Here is a 16935-nt window from a genome sequence, read left to right as displayed (position 1 = left end):
ACCTGGTGTGGAATCTTTTTGCGTGGTGTTTTCAGTTGTTTACTGTTTGACGTTTTGCAGAAATACATTACACATTACCTCTAAGTTAAGCCTGAATGCTCTGTGCCAAGCTACCAGAGGGCAAATCCAGATTAATTTAGGGTTTGCCTGTACCTCACCCTGACTAGGATTGCGTTTGCTGCTTGACCAGAGCTTACACCCCATTCAACCAACAACCCAATTTCTAACAGTATCCAAGATACATAAAGAGTGATCACTGTACTGGATGATCACGCAGTGCATATTTACAAAGTCAAAGTATGTATGTGATAAAGACTAGGAGCAATTTAAAGAAGTGATAAGAACTGTAGAAGGAACATTCTCTATCTGGTGTATTGAGGCTGTGAAATAATTATCATGATCACCACTATTGCCAACAACGTTTTAGCCCAATCACAATTCTGTACTCATCATCAGGACAAAAGAATATGAAGATTGAGCACATCAGTAATTAGATAGAAAGAATGAATATTCCAGGGGCAGACTTGTACAGGATGTGCATCTTACAATTTTAGCTGGTGTTCTCAGGAGGAGCACTGAGTCTTCGTCATGCCTCCTACAACATATCATCAACCCACAATTTCTACACTTTAGCAATTCTTTAGTTTTTTCTCTCAGTCTTACCATTCTCTTCAAATTGGAATTTCCATAATTACTACTTCGTGTGTACTCTACATGATACATACCCAGTACAAGTCACCATCCTACATGAGTCACACTGATCAAGTTTCCCAGCTCACTGCACATGTGATCCTACTAGTGTCACATTAGACATATTGCTCCATTATACAGTTTAAGAGACATAAGCAAATCTAGCTTTCCCTTCCTAGCTGTGCCCCCCCCGTGCAAATTTATGATTCATGAGTCACCCTATTGGTGAGATACCTTATGTGTACCACACCAGTCATGTTTCCACGGCTACATTTTAGGAATCATGAGAGACCATATCAGTGTCCCACTAGTTGTTTTCCCTCAGGCATGGTGTAAGATGGATGGAGCAGCCTATTTGTGTACACAGAGACTTCCTTGGTCGCCGTGTGTGCAACTTAAGACTGATCAGTCAATCTATCTGTGTCACTGCAGTTCCCTTGGTAGAGTATCAGAGAAAGAGACATGAAAATTTCTTCCTGTGTCACACTGGTAGTTTCCCTTCAAGAGCAACGTAAGAAGCATAAGAGTTCATCTAGTTCCCATGCAGTATACGTATCTGAAATTTGTGCCACAGGTATGCTGTTCCCCAGCTGGAAATGGGAAGTGAAAATGATCTCAGTGATTATTCTGTACATGCAGTAGAAGCTCTATTAACATTCCCACAATTTATATCTCTTATCCTTGTCTTCTATCTCTGCTCTCAGGGAAAGGTCTTCAACCCCCTAAAGCCACAGTTGCCAGCCCCTCTCATCATCTGTATCAGCGTTTTTTATATATTTTACAGGAGCACCTTTCCCTTTGTGAGTGACAGACGGAGGTTTGATGCAGCGAGTCCCTAACTCGCCTGGGCTTAAGTGCCACTGCACCTGCTGTGTAATTTTATAACTCTGCCCTTGCGTGGATGGGTGACATGCAGCCATACACATACAACTATAGTGGAGAAGCATAATACCAAATTCCATACACCTATGGGTGCAGGATTATGGCTTCTCACACTATTCGTCCATGGACAGGAATTAAAAAAAAAATCGAAGTCCCAGTTTGGCTCCCAGCTCTCTTGTTCATATAAATAAGAAATAGTCTGAGCACTTCAAAATTTGTAGAAACTCAACCATTTCTTGTACAGTGTCAGTGCCATCAGCAAAGCCTGGTGTTTGTCATGACTCATTTCCCAGCACATGCACTACTGGTCTCTCCCTAAGTTCACTTCCATTTTTCAGTTACAACTTGGACTTAGTGCTTTTTTTAAAGTGGACATTGGGCTTTAATGACACCTACCCAGAAACCCATTTGCTTGTTCTTTAATTGCTTGGAAAGAAAGAGAAAAATACTTGTGTGGCACCAGCATCTTCCGAAGATGTTTAATGCATGAATTGCTTAATGTATAAGCTGTATATAGTCTGTGTGCTTTCTCAATGTTTGCATGGAAGAATAGTTTCGACACACTGACTATATGACACAGAAGGGGCATGCCGTCAGTGCACCTCTGAAAGTGCCAATCGGAGGTGGAAAGAAAGTATCATAGATCCTCCACCGACATCTCCCTGAAGGTGGGTGCAGTCACTCACTGCACCCACTTGCAAGAGAATCTCTCTCCCACTTGAAAGAGCATGTCAGGAGTCATCAGCACTGTCAAAGGCTGATTGATGGCTTGAATCAGGTGGTCCATCTTTCAATAAAACGAGCTAGTGGCTTCCCTGGGTGCAGCACATTATCAGTAATACAGCACACTGGCCTTCTTTGTGCCAGGTGCCCCTAGTTAAAGGTGCGCCTCTGTGCAAACAGAGACAGTGTGTCCTCATTGTAATATGGTTCTTGATAAACAAGAACCGAATACAATGAATGTCAGGTGGTACTGGATATCCTGGATGTCAAGTTAGGTAACCATCAGACCATCACAAAGATTTCACCAAGGATTGTTTTGGCCAATTTTATTCAATGCTGCCACTGGAATGCTTCATTGCCTACAGATGTGTTATGTTAAGTGTATAAAAAGTTTTGTTCCTTCTTCCTTGCCTGAAAGCAAGTAGGAACCTGTAGATGTCAACTTCTCGAAAAGACCCTGGTTACTCATATTATGGCTTTTCCAGCAATACATGAATCCCTTTATGAATAATTAATGCCTCTTGGCTTTTTTCAGACATCTAGTAATTTTGCAAGTAATTTTGCAAGCAGAGTCCCTGTGCAAAACAGATGCTTGGGAAATGGACAGACTAGACAAGCCTACTGGTCTTTTTCTGCAATCCATTTGTTTTGTTCGGTCGAAGATTTTCACCTCTGGGCAATGATCTGAAATTCCTTGCAGGTGATGTACCTTTGTTTTCTTCAAAGCTAACATATTTTTTATAGGCTGTACATTTTGGATCAGGAAAATATTTACCTTTCTCATTATGCTGTTCGAACTATTTCAGATGATGCCCAAAAATATTTCAAGAGCCTTGAAGCTATCTGCTGGGAGAGCCTGTCGGGTGTATTTACTGTGTATGACTTAGCTACATGAAACCACAGTTAAAAATGTTGCAATTCCATTCTGAGACTAGATTTCTAGTTATTTTTTGTTTGTTAGGGTCCTTTTTGGGAACATACCACAAGACAGATCTAGCACTAAACTACATAGACAAATCTGATCTGTATGGGGACGTTGGTATGTTTCCAAAGTACCCCTTAGAGGGAATTGTAATTTTGCGTAGCTTAGTTTTGGGCGAAAATAAGGGTAGGAATAATGCAGAGTAAGCTAAAATGATGAAGGGCTCATAGCAACTAATCAAAACTGATTTATACTTGCCCAGTTAAATCAAAGTTTGGAATTTGTATTGATGAAATCGAAATTAAACTTCAAATATCATACTTTCATTTTATTTGTTAGGCCTGTAGGAGGAAGTGGACATCATTAGGAGAGCCTAAATATAATGCATTGACTACAATCTGTTAGTCAACTCACCATATAACAATTAAAGCTAAAATTCACTCTTTCATTGTCATATTCTTATCATTGCCCTTCTAGTTTATAAGTCCTACATTTAGGGCCAAATATATGAAAATTTAGGATAGCGTGTTCCAAATAGCTTTTTTTTCCAAATCACTACTGGGTAATCGCTATTCTTAATGTAAGAAAATTTTATTTTTAAATAGCCTTTTCTAATGTGTCGCAAATCGACCTAACTGAAGAATATCAATGAGGAAGGCCGCAATTTGCAACCTATTAGCCATCACGGGGATGGTTGTCTTCTGGAGTAAGCAGACCACCATGTCTATGATTGCTTTTAAATAAAATATTTTTTAATGCAACCCGTTTTCCTTAAAGGAAAGGGAACTGTGTTTAAAAAAAAAAAGATTTATTGTTTTGTTGTTTTTGTTTAAGGAGACACAATGGCTGATGGATCAGTGCCTCTTACTAAACTTTTTTTTAAAAGATTTGCAAAGCGAAAAGAGTCCCAAAAAGGCCCCTTCCAAATTGCAAATGGGTTACCACTACATATTTGTAATCGGTAAAGAACTCGGTTGCAAAGCATTAATGCATACCACTCCAATTTGGTATTTGAAAGAGATGTCATAAACACACCCCTTCCAAACATGGATGGTCTCGAACCCAAATTAGGATGTGCTAAAATGTGACTGAATCACTGTTTGGGTTTCATACATACATGCAAAGATGTGTGTGAAATATTATTGCTAAAAGCATTATGTAATATCTTATATGATGGGTTGTTGCTAGTGTCAAATGCACATAAATTTCATGCTATTGTAACTGTAGTTTAGGGTTAGGCCCCAGTAGAGAATAGATTTCAGTTGCCCTTTGTTCGTATATACAAGCCATTGTTTAGTTACAACACTACATTCATTGTCAAGACAGATTCAGCAAACAATTGTTTAATTGTAGTACAAATATTTCTGCGCCTCCATCCTTTTCAAGTCTTCTTTTGCCTTTGCTGACACCGTAAGATTCTGAATGCAGCAGAGATCAACATCCTGCCAAAGACCGTACCCCCCAGGTCAAACAGGATTGCTTTAGAAGCCATCCTAGAGTCTTTTGATGATCATCCAACCACATAAGAAGTCATTTTCACATCATCAGACATCATCAAGCTCTTAAAGTCATCAGGAAAGCTTAAAAGCTCAGCCTGATGATTTGAGGATGACTTGAAAATGAGTACCTGATGACTTCAGAAGGTGTCATTATTCCTGATGATTTAAGGATGACTAGAAAATGAGTATTCGATGACTTCAGTAGGTGTCATTATTTCTGCTAATTTGAGGATGACTTGAAAATGAGTATCCAATGACTTCAGGAGGTGTCATTACTCCTGATGATTTAAAGATGACTTGAAAATGAGTATCTGATGACTTCAGAAGGTGCCATTATTCCTGATGATTTAAGAACGACTTGAAAATGAGTATCCGATTACTTTATAAGATGAGACTGTTTCTGATGACTTTTGGATGATTTGAAAATGAGTATCTGATTACTTCAAAAGTACGATTTTGTTTTCAATAAAATGTTTTTTTTCTAGTGATTTTAACATGAATTGCTGGTTACGTCAAGAGCATGCTCACCGCTCTAGCTTCACGTTCGCTAGAAAAACTTCAAACCGTTGGATGATTGCATATTTAATTGCAGATAAACACAAAATTACATTAATTTTTTTTTATTATTCACAATGAGCAGAGAACTATGTATAAGTCACAGGTTATTTTTCAACACATTTTTTATTTTTGCCACTTTTTCTTATTTCCAAAATGGATAAAACAAGCATCCATTGTTAAAATGAGCAATGCTTAACATTAATAAAGATGAACATTGACCATTATATCCATGATCACTAAAATTAAGTGACAATGGAGTTTGAAAATTTGTGAGAGGATTGACTAAATAATGTAACAAAAAAGGGATGCTGCATATGATGCAATAACTAGAGGCACATTATGCAGCACATTCTTTATCTAACCATTGTGATATTGGATGATTTGAACCTCAAACAAATACATAAAATTATGCAGACATGCATTCATCAAACAAATACACAAATGGTGGAATATTTCATTTAATTCACATTTAAATGTAAATAAAGAGATCAACATTTTACTTTTAATGAAAGGTTGAAGCTTGTCTAAATTCAATTGGGGACACTCATTAGCCATACTGTATTCTATCTGATGCACTTGCACTGTTCCCCCAAATCAATCTAGGATACCAAATTAAAGCCTCCAATTTCATAGTGCTGCATATTTACAGACCATTTTTGAATGTTCAATTGTACATTTTGCTTCTATAATGATATTCACAGTAGGGCTGATTATGAACTTGGCAGTAGGGTGGTCAGACCGCAAAGACGATGGTTGGGAGGATGAAGCCAAGTCGGCGGCCTCCTGGCCACCATATTATGATGTTTCCACAGGGCCGATGGCTGAGACAGTGGGACGGCTTTAACTTCAAAGAGAGAGCCAAGGCCAATGCCACCGCACTCTCTGCGCCAACAGTACAGTCGGAATGCCCACTGTTGCCATTGCATATAGTGCTCATTCTGGCTGTGCCTATGTGGGGCCTCTGCACTGTCCATGACATTGACATGGGCGGTGCTGGGGCCCCTCTGTGGCCCCGTCTCTGCCTTTCCGCCAGCCATTTGATGGCAGCGTCCCCGCCTTGAAAAAATCACACATTTCCCCTGAATTTCTGTGCCATATTCTTTCCGAAACTGAAATAAACCACACATTTCTTATCACCAATCGTTCCCATCAGTCTCCCGATAAAAATGATACCTCACTTGTGTGGGTGCCCAAAGCAGAGCCAGCCTAAAAACATATTTTAAAAAAACTGCCCTTTTGGACACTCTTTGGGGTTCCCACTCAAACTATAGATATTTTGGCCCTTCCCTGTCGCAGGAGCTTGGATCACCCACACAAGTAAGGTATCATTTTTATCGGGAGACCAAGGGGAACGCTGAGTGCTACGAAATTTGTGGTTCCCCTCAGATTCCAGAACTTTCCATCACAGAAATTTAAGGGAAATGTGTTTTGAGTTTGAGGTTCACAAGGGATTCTTGGTAAAACAACCTGGTGAGAGCCACACACATCTCCACATCATAGAGTCTCCTGGGTGCCTAGTTTTAAAAAATGTATAGGCTTGCTAGGTTTCCCTAGAAGCAACCCTAGGTTAGGCCAAAAAACCACAGCTACCCACTTTGAAAAAAAACAGGTCAGTTTTGCGTGGAAACATTTTTCATGTTGCATTACAGGCCATTTCCTGTCATGGGCACCAGGCCTACCCACACAAGTGGGGTACCATTTGTATTGGGAGATTTAAGGGAAATACAGAATAGTACAACAAGTCCATAATGGACTCATACACTACCCGCCTAAAATTAGATTAAAGGAAAACTATATTTAAAACAAGCCCTTTAAGACTTACGCAAGTTCAGCAGCGGTCCCCCTGAAAGGCTGGGACCCCGGGCCAGAGCCCACTTTGCCAAAGTCTTAAACGTCAATGAAAAACAGGCGAGACTGGTACGGGTCAGCTACAGGAGCAGCAAACATGACAAATTAGCCTGTGTGCGTTAAAGAGGAGAGAAACACATTTAAAAAAAGCATTACTGCATATGTTTGGAGCTGAACAAGCTCACACACAAATAGGAGGTGTTATGGATATTGCAGGAGCCTGAGTGACACAAGCAAATTTATGATTTGAATGTGTGCCATTGCTTGATTCAAAATATCCAGTGCACAGTGGGTGTTTTGGTTCTTTTATTTTGGGGGGGGGGGGCTGGAGGGGGGATGGAATTGTGTTAGCCAGCCAGCAACTTTGATGGTGGGGTGGTGAAAGTGGTATTCTATTGGAATTAGCATGGGAGATTTAAATTGGGATGCAAAATGGCAACATTTTCATTTTTCGCTGCAAATAGAGGAAGAAGGCATATTGAAGTACTTTAGATATATTCAGGGCCACTGGAATTATGTGGCAGGAAAAGGACAAATTATGAGGCAGGGTTGACTAATTTATGTGGCAAGAAATGTCCAGTTATTAATTTACAACGCCAATAGCTCTAACTCAAGCAGATGCGTGACCAATTGCATTGCAAATGCTTGTTACCTTTTTATTCCTGGAGATTCCTAGACACCAGGAACCATGAGGAAGAAATCCCAAGTAGGGTTACTGAAGCAGCTTGAGGGTACCAGTGAGGTTGTAGGTGGCCCTAGAATCGGAACCACTGCGGTGCTACTTCTTGCAATTTACCACTGTTTGCAGAGGTGTGTGCACTTTGAGACCCCCCAAGCCTGGTCTGCTTGGACTCATAAGAAGGAAAGTCCAAGTACAGGAGAACAAAATGTCCACCTTGTCCTCTGCTGCTGGCTAAGCTGGGACACAGCAGCGTGGGCAGGGAGATAGATCTGGCGTCCCTTCCCAAAAGAGCGCTCCTGTTTTAATTGTATCCATTCACCCTTTCCTCCTTCCATTCGCCTGCTGATAACCACCATTTCATTCTGTCATTCATTCATTATTTCATCCATCATTCAGTCTTTCACCATTCTGTCCGTCCACCCATACATTTCCAGTCTATCCATTCATCTCAATACCTAGCCATCAAACTTATCCATCCACGCACCTATCATTCATCCATCGTTTCACACATCCATCTTTTCAGTCACTCACTCATTCATCCATCCACCCTTTCATCAATCCATCGACCCTACCTTTCACTCATCCATCCAGATTCAAATATGAGCATTATCTGCCTTAGGGGAGCACGTATATTGCTCTAAAAGGCTTATTTAAACCCAGAAAGTGATAAAGCATATAAACTACCACAAAGTATAGGAATGGTGGAACATTCGATAACAGCACATTTTCTACTGTTCTGAAGCATTTCCTAGCTCATTAACCATTAATTTTCAACATAAATATCACTTGCTCGCTTGTATGCTAAAGTACACCAAATGATGTTTAAAACACTCCCTGCGGCATTTAAACGCTGTTTTCATTGACTTCAATCCAGATTCAAATATGAGCATTATCTGCCTTAAGGGAGCACGTATATCGCTCTAAAAGGCTTCTTTAGGCTTAGAAAGTGATAACGCATATAAACTACCACAAAGTATAGGAATGGTGGAACATTCGATAACAGCACATTTTCTACTGTTCTGAAGCATTTCCCAGCTCATTAACCATTAATTTCCAACACAAATATCACTTGCTCGCTTGTATGCTAAAGTACGCCAAATGATGTTTAAAACACTTGCCGCGGCATTTAAATGCTGTTTTCATTCAATCCAGATTCAAATATGAGCATTATGTGCCTTAGGGGAGCACGTATATCGCTCTGACAGCGCTAAATACAGGGGATGTCAAAGCTTGAGAGCATAGTGTTTGAAATTGTTAAATTGAGCAGATGAATTGGCACTCTGGGAGAGCGCAGAGCATGTCTGACCTTAAAAAATAAACTTACAAGGGGACGCGAATGAACCTTTTGACTCGCAACTAAGATGTTGTTACCGTAGCTCCAGTACATAATCTATACAATATCAATAATCAAGGTTCCGGGACTGGTGGGAGAAACGGCAAATCTTGTGGTACGCACTACCTTTTGGTGTATATGTGCTTATGTTGTGGATGCGGGGTGAAAGAGCGTCCTTTTTTCCTCGCTGCCTCATAAGTTAAAACACACTGGATTAGCGCATGTTGCGATAGACTTTTTTTTATAAACAGAAACGTTTGGGCTACTTTTCCAGTGCTTCATAGTTCCATATATTCTCATAACAGGGAAACATAATAAACAGATAAATAAATCCCATCTCCAAACGATGCCTTACTATGGTTGGGTGTGCAATACATGGGATAGAAAGCTTTTTACTAGATTGACGTCGGGTCCCATAAGATCACATTGATGTTTTCCTCTGGATCAATACGACCCCAGTTCCATCCTTGTTTGCCCCTGCGATCAGGCGTCCTCACAAAGTCTGCTTTACTTTATAATTTTCTTTAAATTTTACTCTCAATTTACTAATTAAATTACAGTGCTTAGGGGGAAGTAAATGTCGACCTGATTTAGGTTTTTTAATTTTACGTAATTCCCCAGAGGTCTATATCAGCGTTACCTCCTTTTTCCAACCTGAGGTAGGCTGTAGGAAATCGGTGCTCTTTAGAATCTGAGGGAAAAGTCCGTGTCAATCACCACAAGCTCCTTTTAAAGTGTTATGTGACTTCTATATGAGAGCACTGGTATCCATTGATTGTTATCCTGTTTTAGCAGTTTGTCACACCCAGGATGAATTGGTTTATATGTTTATTGTTATTAGGTTTTTATCAATGTGTATTTTTATGATTTTTTTTTAATGATCAAATAAACTTATTAACTTAGACCTCTGTTCCCTCTATAATAAACTTTATTGATGAATATATTTTAAACTCCTCTCACCTCCAGGGAAGAGATATCAACACCTACCCTGTCGCTCCATGGATATATCTGTGCTATCTGATCGAGTAACAACCACAGTAGAGATCAGTTTCCACCTGTTATGTTTGGGGTCTTGTCTGTTGTCTGTTGCCTGGAAGGTGGTACTGCCTTTTGTTTTTAATGTATCTAAGTCTGAATTGTTCTATCGTGTATATACTTCTCTAAAAAGTACTTTTATTTGTCATAGCAAAGCACTAACTGGCAGTTCATGTTATTTAGTGCTATTGTTTGCGTCTGTATGAATCTTTGTGAGCGTCTCTTAAATGCTCAACCACACTACCATGAGAGTGACAATTTGCTAAAAAGAGCTATTCAGTAGTGATATATCTGTATTGTGGCCTTGGGGCACCAATATGTAAACAATAGTAACATAACACATGAAATTGCCCACTAACAACTCACTGCCACAGGAACACAAGAAAATACCTCACCTCCGGAACACCTGCAACAGCCAACCTCCAATACCATAGCCACTAGCATTGAATATCACTAAAACCTGCTGCTATGTTCAAAGGGTGTAAACATGCAGCTTTCAATAATCTCTTCATTTATTTGCTTAAAGCCCTGGTCACAGCCACCACTCCAACCTAAATATCAAATGTAATGTCTAATGCCATGTCAAAGCCAATAGGCAGCTAAACTGAATACAGAATGTAATGGCTAATGCCATGTTAAAGCCAATAGGCAGCTAAACTGAATACAACATGTAATGTGCTACTGGTGAACATTGAGCAACTAATATGCGCAGTGGTGAAACACAGTAATTGGTCAAACACAATTAATGGCATCACTACCCCTAAATCTTTAACCAGTCGCAAACTAATTCATGATTTTGGTATCTAGCAGGATATAATCATGGCTTCATTCAATGTCCTATTTTTCGCTTGCGATCGTTCAGTTTGTGTTAGAAAAGATGGAGAATTTCTGCTTTTGGACAATCCTGGTGAAGTTCTATGTAAATGGCTGGTTGAAAATATTGATGAAAGTGGTCGGACAATCACTGAAGAGAGAGACTTCAAGGCTGTGGTTCTTTTCCAATCATCTGGTAAGTAAAATAATTAAAAACGTTTCTTTAACACATGCCATTTGTGGATAAAGAACTATTTTAGTTAGGTGCCTTTATTCAGGAAGTTCAAGTTCAAAAATTAAAATGTGTACTGCCCATTAAGAAAAACTTACTTGTTATGGATTGATAGTAAGTTTGTGTCCTTTGATATCAATACATGTTTATGTACATATTTCGGGTAATCAAGGGAAGATATTTCAAATCCTCACTGTGGTCTTGTCACAGTTTTGAAATTATCATTTTTGAAGACTTAATTGCAAGCTATTCCGGCACAACGGAGGGTCTAAAACAGGTGTTACTTCAAAGGGCACAGGAGAAAAAGCAGTTGTTAATGGACTGTGGCAGTCGAGGAAGTGCTGGAAGACTTAAAAGGGTATTGTGTGAGCTCCAAGAGGAAGAGATTGCAGAGAAAAGATGCAAGGAAAAAAATAAAGCCAAGCAGAGTGGCCAGGATAATATAAGAGTTCCTATCCAAGCTCATGTTGAAAGGACATCTTCTCAGCCTGGAGAAGCAAGTTCACAGATTAACTTGCAGAAACTGGAAAACCTGGCCCTTTTAGCGGGGATGGCTAGTGTCCTTCATCTGAAATCTACAAACAAATATGAAGCAGTAGGTGGTGAAAATGAAACTTTCTTGGAGTCCCCTCTCAAATTCAAGGATCAAAGACAAAAACTTGCCTTCCCTTCACCACGTCACCAGCTGATACCCAAAAAACTATTGCCTACACAAGAAATGACTGCTTCACACAATGAAGTAACACCTACTAGACCCTGCAAACGTGATCATAAAATGGCACCAAATTTGTTGACACCACAAGGTTTTTTGGCTCACAGTTCACAGTCACACAGTCTGGCCTACAGTGAATTTCCGTCTACAGCAGCATTCACAGATGTGAATGTGAACCATACGCCTTGCCATGCTGACCCATTTCCAAGCAACGAAAGAGGTGGCCTTGACGTAAGTAGAGCTAAATGAGTGCTGCCATACTACACAATTGCATATTGTGAAGCCAGCATGCCAGTCTTTTTTCTTGATGACCATAACATACCTTTTGCTGCTTAGACATATTTTTAATAACTACTTAATTTCTACCTGTCAGCAGTATCAATAGCCTCAATCCTTATTACAGCATAGAATTAATATAGTGCCTTAATTTTGTCAACGTCAACAGTAAGACTCATATTTATACCTTTAAAATGTGAATAAACAAATGGAAAAGTGCTTGAGCTGTACAATGTAAAAGATGGCTTGAAGATTGATTTCTTTTTTTTTTCCCCTTTTTTCCCCTCAGGACAATGAAGAATCCTTTCATTTGATAACTGAGGAAAGTCCATCATTTCACACTGGGGTAATTTTTTTTATTACTTTTTAAGTTATATAGGAATTCTATTTCTAGTTTCACAGCCTAATTATGATTTGTTTTCTCTCTTAAGGAAATGGTATATAACTCATTGTCCATTATTAACCAGAATGAAAGCTATTCTGTTGGCCCTAGTTCCTGCCTGAATGAGGTTTGTGTACGGTTACAAGCAGAATTGAATGCTTTACAAGCAGAAAACGAACATTTAAAAGGTAAGTGATATTCTACATAACCACGTAAACTGCAACAAATTTCCATTACGAAACCGTTTTTCCACCTAAACACCTACATGTCTGCTGTCTTTAAGAGCTCTTGTTGTTTTATTATAGCACAGTTACAAGGCACTTGCAACAGTGAGTTGGCTGTACAGCATTTGCAAGCAGCATTGTCTGCTTTGACAAGCTCAAGGAACTCACCATATACAGGAACCTCAAAAATATGCAGTCGGACATTCACTGTACAAAAGGTACTTGTTTTCTTTCCCACTCTATTGGAATACCATTTGTGTTGTAGTTTCTAAACATTCCTGAACATTTAAAGTTTATACAGGATACATTTTGTAGATTTCCTGCATGGGAAACTTTCAAATCTTTCTGCATGCAATGTGTTTTAGTATGGCTGCTTTTATTTCAATGGAGCTAACCCAGCAATTCCTAAATATGGTTAGACATGTACCGATACCAAATCAACATACAAAACCCACCACTTCTAAATATATATAAGTATGTAACTTAACATGATGGCAACTATTTAATAGTTTGTGTTATTTGCAGACTGACATGCAGCAGTTAGTGAAGGATTCAAATGATCCTTCACGGTTCAGAAATGTTCTTGTGCCAAAGAGAGAATTGAAATAAGTCTTGGAGGAAGCCAAGGCAGCTCGGGATAGTGCAGGTTTCCTTCTGAATGGTGTCAGTGAAATCCTTTTTTAACCGAAAGAACTTGCATCAGCAAAAGGTATAACTAAAGCTCGTGCTGGAGAAGCTGCCCTAGATGAGGAGAAGGTTGATGCATTATTTGGTGAGATATTATAAATGTTCAAATTAACTTTCAGTCAATATAGGATTATGAAAATACATTATACCTCCGATGTTTGCATATGTGGTCCTGTATTAAATTATTGCACAAGGGCTCCATCACGCTTAACTAACAGCTGGGAGGTGTAATTTTGTAACTGTTTGTCCTGGGTTTGTGCTACAAATTACATGATAATCTGGTGCAAGACCATGTGCTGGGATTTAATTTCCAAATATGTAGGTCTAGGTGTGTGGGGGGGGGGTCAAAGTGGATGTATGTGCACTGGTAGACTGCACTGCTAAAAACACCGTGCTCATAGATTGTATTTAGACCTGATCAACTGTTCCATTAATTAGATCAGCCACCCTCTTCCTAGCACTTGGTTGTAAGCTCCTATTTGGATTTCTGGTCAGAATGGTAGACTGTTTTCCAAATATGAATATTGAAGTAGAGTTCAGGCTCGACATAGCTGCGTTTTAAGATGGTTATGTAAATGAAATCTGGTATTGATTACTTTGTTTGCAGAGGACACATAGGTTTGTTTCAACACCTAGATCTGTACTTGAATCAATCATTCTTTCAAATACGCCAGCATTTTAAAAGCTTGGGGATTTTTAAACACCCACTTGTGTGCAACATCCAGGTCCTCATTGGCCAGATATTGACCCTCCAATATGCCCTTGTGTTTTTTGGGAAGATAATTTATAATGTGATGAAACAGCAAGCTTGTAGATCTGAGGTTTTCAAACTGGGGTGTGTGCAGCCCCATGGGTTTATGGGTATATTCCAGTGGGGCACAAATACCTTGTAAATGAAGATGTCCACGATGCGTGACTTTGTTCAATTAGTGCTTTTCCAGGCTGTCCTAATTATGGGAGGGTGTAATTTGCGTAATTTGATGTTGTGTAGTTATATGAAATCACAAGAATTACTTTTTTGTTGTTGTTCCCATCCCCCCGAAAAGGCAGACTATTTCAGAACTGGGCAAATGGCGAGGCAGATAAGACAGCCTACTGCTTGGGGTAGGAACTATCATTAGTGTAGGTGGTGCATTAGGGACCAATAGGTCCAATAGGTGGAAGAGCTAAACACCACAGTTTGTGGAGTGGTGGTTTGTGTTCATTATCTGTTTTCTGTTGCTCATATTTACTCTTTTATATTTCCCACACTTAGTGCACATTTTGAGCTCCAGAAAAGTAACCTCCCACTCTGGTCCCTGCCACTCATGCTTCCCCAAGTCATGTATGAAGTTTCGGAGGGAACTAAACTTCAACTTTTACTTATAGGGGCTCAATCCAAAAAAGGTTTAAGGGCCTTTGATGTAGATGGAACTGTTCTTACCTCTTCCTGAAACGCAAACAGATTTCCTAAGTCCACAACATGCTGCTTCACTCATAAGTTCATAAAGGAGCATTTTCTTTCTTTACCTTCTACATCCTCTTCATCAATGCCTTGCTCTCACCTCTGCCTTTTTGACCAAGTGCTATTAATGTTAAACTTATGAACCCTTGCAACCAAAACCATATCTCATCAGGCACACAACATGAGATATTAGATTGGAACATTTTAAAGGCAACCCAGCCCTATGAAAAAACTAAAATAGTGGTTGTAATACGATACTAATGTATGTTCATTTACTTTTTCAGAGTTTATGAAGTCTGTGTGCAGGGTAAATGGCTGGCCATCACTGGACAACAGAACTATGAGAAGGAAGCTGACTATAAAGATCTGCAATGCAAGAAGAGGACTAAAGAAAACTCCACATCTAGAAACAAACAACGAAGTTGCTGGTTTTCGTTGAATCTATTTGTTCTCTTTTGTAGCCTTCTGGCTTTTCTTTTTGTTCTCATACAGTGTCATGGGCTTTCTTTTGTTCTCTTGTTCAGTATCCTGGCCCCCATGGGGCTAATGATGTGCTTTAGATCAATAAAATGACATGATGACATACCCCTGTTAATCCTTTTTACTTGAACCATTGTTCTGTTCAGTCTTTTGCCACTAGTCACTATGTAAAACAACTAATAATGTGCTGTACCTCAAAGTAAGGCAAGCCCCACGGAGTCCGGAGCATGGGAAGTGAAGCACCACAAGTTAAGCTTTTCTGAATGGAAAGTTTAACTTTGTTGCAAGCAATTACTTTTGTATATATGGTATTTTTACAGCACCAATCTGGCCAAAAAGCATGATTCTCAGAATTATTTCCTACCAGTGCCCCCCTCTTGGCAGAGATTAAAAAGTAATCTTTCCAAAGCAGAAGAATAATGATGTGATTATTGGGACCAGATTTATGGAAGTTTTGTGTTTAGTTTGCTTATGTTTTATAACTCGGAACTAATGCAAACTCCTTTTCTGGATTTAAAAACTGAAGCAAATTGGTATTTGGTACGATACCTGTCCAAAGTGGGAAAAAGTTTTTAAGTTTGCCTAGGCTAAGTCAAGCCTAAGCTAGACTATGGTAGACACCTTTGCACTATGATGCAGAGGTGTGTGCATGGTGCCCGGCTGCCTGATGGCCCACTGGTGCAAGGGAGAGGGGGAGAAACTGTGCTTTCATGTTCTCTCCCATCATGCAACACAGCAATTTTGGGTGCTGTGCTGCGTTCAGTGACAGTTTTGTAATTCTGGCACTTAGGGGGTTATTACAACTTTGGAGGAGGTGTTAATCCGTCCCAAAAGTGACGGTAAAGTGACGGATATACCACCAGCGGTATTACAAGTTCCATATGATATAATGGACTCGTAATACGGCTGGTGGTATATCCGTCACTTTACCGTCACTTTTGGGACGGATTAACACCTCCTCCAAAGTTGTAATAACCCCCTTAGTTCTTTGGAACTCATGGCATTGCAAATAATTCATGGTATTGTGTAAAGAAGGCATGTTACATCCAAGTGACCTTTTTTCAGTTGGAAGGAAGCTTGAGGAAGTGGTCATCTAAATATTTCACTATCAACAAATCCATATTCCTAAACTACTAGTGAGACCTTGCAATGAAATATTGGCAGTTGAATGTGCTTGTAACATGGAATTGTCAAAGTGTAATCCAACCCTTAAGGATTTAACAGTGATCCACAGCCATTCTAAATAATCTATTGAATCATCTAGGAGCTATGCACAGTTGGCGTGCAGTTGGCTGAAAATCAGCCAAGAGTATTGCACAATCATCTGAAAGTCCACATGTAGTCATGGTTTAGTAATCCACACTAATTCTGAAGTTGTCCTAAAATAATCCTGAGTAATCCATGCTCATTCCTGAGTAGTCTTTAAATCATCCCAGAGTAATCCACACTCATCCTGAAATTGTCATGGGATCATTCCAAAATAATCAACAGCCATCCTGAAGCAGTAATAGGA

At 39.5% G+C, this 16935-nt stretch overlaps 1 long non-coding RNA gene across 1 annotated transcript in view; it reads left to right on the top strand.

Annotated features, from left to right (window-relative positions):
- Positions 1-15527, top strand: part of LOC138259933 (uncharacterized) — a 196633-nt gene extending 181106 nt beyond the window's left edge. Inside the window, exons 2-5 of the long non-coding RNA XR_011198777.1 lie at positions 12495-12551; positions 12637-12775; positions 12893-13583; positions 15227-15527. This is a non-coding gene — a long non-coding RNA (uncharacterized lncRNA). The remainder of the gene's footprint in view (positions 1-12494; positions 12552-12636; positions 12776-12892; positions 13584-15226) is intronic.
- Positions 15528-16935: the final 1408 nt, after the last annotated feature.

Source organism: Pleurodeles waltl, chromosome 9 (genome assembly GCF_031143425.1).
Source record: "Pleurodeles waltl isolate 20211129_DDA chromosome 9, aPleWal1.hap1.20221129, whole genome shotgun sequence".
Taxonomy (NCBI): Eukaryota; Metazoa; Chordata; class Amphibia; order Caudata; family Salamandridae; genus Pleurodeles; species Pleurodeles waltl.
This window is presented reverse-complemented; position numbering and strand designations above follow the sequence as displayed.